Genomic DNA, 5421 nt, shown 5'->3' with positions numbered 1-5421 from the left:
GCAGGAATGAGAGTGTCAGTTCTAAAGTGTTTGACCAAATTGTGGATGAAAGACCTTTTAGTAGCTTTAGAATGTAATCTCTCCATATGCACTATCATTGTTCTCTTCAGAGTGTAATGAAAAAATTTGACACCTACTATATACACCTGTTATTCCCCAGTCACCTCTGTTCACTTCTAATTTATTTACTCCCTGACCCAGGATTAGAGGCTTTAACCTTATTCTGTTTTAAGTGACTACATGTGCTGCAGTTAAAAGTGGGCTATAATTTAAGTATGACCACCAACTTCCAAATGAGGGCAGAGGCAAAAAGTCTTTTGGGTGCTGTGGGTGCTGACAGCCCTATAGTTTCCTTCTGATATTTTTCTCCTCACCCTGGAGTCACAGCCCCACAACTGACTAGGAAAGAGTACTAGAACATCTCAGCCTAAAGAACCATGTGATATGTTCCAGTCACACTTGGACCAGTGCAGAAATAGTGAAGCCTGGGCTTTGCTGTGTGAAGGCTTACTAGACTTTGCTGGGCTAGGCTAATCTAGATGCTAATTACCTGGACTAAATGTAAGGGGAAACATGCATTAACACAATAACCCATAATAAATCCTACGAAAGCTCTACCACAAAAGGAGTCTGAGAGACCATCTCTCACTCCTTATCTCTAGGTAAATTCTTCTACTGTAAGGCAAAAAATTCTGTTGAGCTCTTATTGAGGGCTAAACCCACATGCAGAGCACACATTTGGTTGGTCACTGCTTGCCTTGGATGCAACCTCACTCTGAAGACTGTTTGATATGGGAAAAACAAAAGTCTGTGTGTGAGACAGAGCGGCAGAAGCATCCTACATGCTATGTGTTGTAGTGGCATTGTAAACTTTAGCCAAGTTCCCTCCCTGAATTGTTCTGCAAGGTTCTCTTATTCCCATTGAAACAACCTGCAGGTTTGAACAAGAGCTGTGGTAAGGGTGATTTGGAAAGTGACACCAGGAAGCATACTGGCTGATTTGGTACACATAGGGACTGTGGACCTCAGCCCACACAAAAGCTGCTAGTCCCCTCTGTTATTAGAGCAAGTCACTAAGTGCATACTAACAGAATGTAAAATGAAGGTACGGAAGGTTAATAACAAGTGCTCCAAGGGCAGCACTGAACAGAGCACATCAGCCAGTGCCCACTGGCCCTCAAGTGTGTCCAAGAATCCAGTAGATGCCTCCCAGTGAAACTGCCTGGAGACAAGTGCAGCTGATGGACTGGAAAACAGCCCCAGAGTCATCCAGCCAGAGTCTTTTTGCCAGTCAGATAGATGACCAACTTAGCTAGAGCCAGCAAAAGTTTGACCAGGAGATTCTAGACTTGGTGGGGCCGTAATGTGAAGTGCATAGACAAAGAGATGTGGGATTTGTGCAGCCAGAAGAACCATATAGGAGGTTTTTGAGGAGACAGTGAACAGGCTGCAACCTGGCACACTCAAGGTAAGCTTGCACCAGGGTCTCCCTCTGCTGGCAGGAGGGGTAGGTGGTAGGGGTGTCTATGAAGTGTGCCAGGTACATGCCCATGGAGACAGCTCCACATAGGAGCTGCCAGATGAGCAAGAAGTGTATGGGAAGCTCCTTGTGCTTGGGCAATTTCACTATAGCTCAGAGCACCCACTACATCTCATGGCTGCAAGCTGCAGCACTGAGCACACAGCATTTCAAATCAAGATCCAAATTGCAGTCCAAATGGAGTCCCTTTATTATTGCATGGATCTCTGTGCATGAAATGTGGCAGCAGATGAGAATCTCATAAAAGAGTGTGTGACTTAAAGTATCATCTACACAACAGTAAGAGCAGGCAGCATGAAAAAATTCAGAATCCCTGAACATTTTGTCACAGAACATGGCAGTGGCATGGAAACAGTGGAAGGGAGAACACACAGCTGATCATAGGAGACAAGGATAAGAAAATGAAGGTATTTTTCTCATTATTTCATTGAGACAAAGGGCAAAGTGAGTGCAACACTTTTTCCTGAGGGGCCCAAAACATTAAAGCAGCTGATGGAGGCTTATGATGTGTACTGTGACCCCAGAAAAAAATGAGACTGAAAAATTCTATGCATGGAACACCCTGGGCATGCAATACCCTTTCATCCTTCCAAGAACAGCTGTGCCCCATGTGGCCAAGCTTACAAAGTCAGCCAGTAGTGTATACTTGTGTGCTTCCAAGTTGCTACTGTATTACAGCGTGTAGTCAATTGGATTATTCTTCCTTTTACTTTTAAATGAGTATTTATACTATTGTTATCTTGTTATCTTACTGGGTTTGGCCAGAATTGGCTCAGATGAAAACTTTATTTTGCAGATCTTGTAAGACTTAAAGCAGCAATGCTAAAAGCAAATATAATTCCCAGAGAAGCTTTATTAGGTAACTTTTAATGCCAAGTTTGAATTTCTGTATGGTTATTGCAAAATCAAAGACCAACTAGAGTAATACATCACCTTAACAATATACAGTTGATTAGGCACTTAGGTAGTTCAAGCGGTGAAAAGATAAGAGTAGAATTCAATAGAATGCCAGGAGGAAACCTGATCACAGAATAACATCCCTTTTTATATTATTCTATCCCCATTATTTAAGCTACTTGGCCTATCATCTAAGGCTTTCAATATACTGTCAATAGACAAAGAAAAACCCGTTCTTCGGTTACATTTTTTTTCTTTCAAGGGCATCTCAGCACCATTCTGAATTTTTTGAGACCGAAAACCTTTTATATAAGAAAATAAGAACTGCCATTCACTGGGTCAGAATATAGGTCCATCTTGCCCGGTATCCTGTGTCACACAGGGACAGAGAGTGGATACTCAAAGGAAGCATGAACAGGCTATGACCAATATTTTTTCCCACTGTTCCTATCCCACTTGCAGCTTCCACCATTTAAGGTCCAGGAAGCTCTGATTCAAGAGACTGTATCCCTAAATCCTAATAGTTACTGATGCACCATTCTTCCAATAAATTATCCACTCCCTTTCTGAATCTGGTTAAACTGTCAGCTTCCACAACTTTTTATGGCAATGAGCTCCACACTTCAATTACACATTGTATGAAAAAGAACTTATTTTTGTTAGTTTTCAACTTACTACCTACTAGTTTCATTTCATTTCTCCAAATTCTTGTGTTGTAAGAGACATTAAATAATAAATCCCTATTTACTTCCTCTTCACCATTCAGTATTTTGTATACACATATCATGTGTCCCCTCAAGCAACTTTTTTCTAAACTGAACAGGCCTAGTGCCTGTTTAGTCTAGCCTCACATGGAAGCCCCTCCATATCACTAATCCTGCTTGTTACCTGTCTCTAGTTCTTCTATGACGTCTTTGGCCGCATTCAGACATGCGTGGCCATGTGGTATGTGGCGCCGCAGACACATCTGTGGCACTACATACCGCACATTTAGCAGTTCTCCATGCTTCAAGAGGGCAGCGCAGGGACAACTAGCAGTAGCACAGGTGTGCTTCCACTAGCTTTCCCCAGGGAATGGAACATCCATGTCTGTGTGGACACAGCCTTTGAGGTGTAGGGACCAAAAGTGGGCATAGTATTTAAGGTGTAAATCCACCATGGTTTTATAAATGGGCCTAATGATACTTTCTGTTTTGTTCACAATTCCTTTCTTAATAATGCCTAACATTTTGTTTCCCTTTTTGATGACTCCTGTGCACTGAGCTGAAGTTTTTAGCGAACTGTTCAAAATGACTCCCAGATCTCTTTCCTGTGTGATAACAGCTAATGTAGAGTCCATCATAACGTAGGTATAGATTGGGTTATTTTTACCCATGTGACTCACTTTATACTTATCTACACTGAATTTCATATACCATTTATTTGCCCATTTGCTCAATAGTACATGATTCTTCTGTAGATGCTCACAGTCTGACTTGGTCTTTACCACTTTTTATATTTTTGTGTTGTCTGAAAATTTGGCCACCTCACTGCCTAAGCCCTTTTCCAGATCATTTATGAATATGTTAAACAACACCAGACCCAACACAGATCTTTGAGGGACCCCACTGTTTACATCCTACAATCCCAAAAATTGACCATTTATACTCACTCTTTGTTTTCTATGCTTAAATCAGTTTCTAATCCATGAATGTACCTTCTCTGTAATGACATGTCTGCCTAAAAATACTTAAAATACTTTTGCTCTACTTTTGCTCCATATAATATGACCTGATAAATGAGTGGCAGTAAAGACCTACTAGGAGAGTGGTTCTTAACTGCCATTTCCCAAACCCAATGGGTGACAGAGAATGGTGAAGAAAATTTGTATCAGGTCTACTAACTAGAGGGGAAATGAGTAGAGACAGAACTGCATATCCTGCTCAGATCCTCTACAGGTTCAATTCCAAATTTAAAGTTTTGAAATGTGCCCATCCCTAGATTTTGAAACATAGCAATGATATAGTTAGATCATGTCACTGGTCCAGCTAGGGTAAGATCCTGTCTTTAATACTTGACAATACCAAATAACATATAGGAACCTTTTAGTGAACAGTTATAAATTTAGTGAACCCCATCAGTCAGTTCTTAGTTTCGGCTCAGAAACATGTTTGCACACCTGCTAACTTTTTTTGTAATTAACTCACATTTGAATGTCCTTGTTATCCTTATAAAACACCTATTCAAAGTTAGGTGTATTGTTGACAAATATATAGGTATCATTACAGTATTCTTAATATTATTTTTCAGTTTATTCTTGAAGTATACTAACATTTGGCGGGGGGGAGGAGCTGCACCCTCAGCAGAGATTTTCATTAAACTTTCAATTTTTATAATGTTATACCGTAGCACAACTGTGCTATTAGTAGTTTAAATAGTTCTTTTGTTAGTGGTAGATTTTGTAGTATAACCAGGTGTCTCTTGCTGTTTATTTTGAACTGGGCTGAGGCAAGTTATTCCTTAGAACTTGGCCTTTAGACCCTGGATGAGGGAAAGCCCTTTCATATTTATTTGGTTTTCAAACAGCAGAATTAGCATGTAGACCTAAATTAACAAAGTATTTAAACACATGCTTATTTTAAGCACCTGCTTAAGTCCCAAGCTAGAGCTTTAGGTTTTTCCCCTATATATGTACCAAAGCATGTTTAACAATTCCTAGATTATTGCTTAGAGAGGTAGGTAGGCAGGTTATAGGCAGAAGGCAGACTTCAGACTACTATTGCTCAACAAACATGCATTCTGCCTGCCCTGTAAATAGTGTCATTTATTATTATGCATTATGGACTAAATTAAAGTAGGCTGCTGTCTGTTTCTTGCATTTTGTCTCACCTTTGCTTTACAAAATCTTAATGAAAATTTCTAAAATGTAAGAAAACACTGCAGCACGTTCACTTAGCTGCCTGTCCTCATTAGGGCTTTTGTTTCTAATTTGTTTTAATTTCTCT

This window comes from Alligator sinensis, unplaced genomic scaffold (assembly GCF_000455745.1).
Source record: "Alligator sinensis unplaced genomic scaffold, ASM45574v1 scaffold1012_1, whole genome shotgun sequence".
NCBI classification, from domain to species: Eukaryota; Metazoa; Chordata; order Crocodylia; family Alligatoridae; genus Alligator; species Alligator sinensis.
This window is presented reverse-complemented; position numbering follows the sequence as displayed.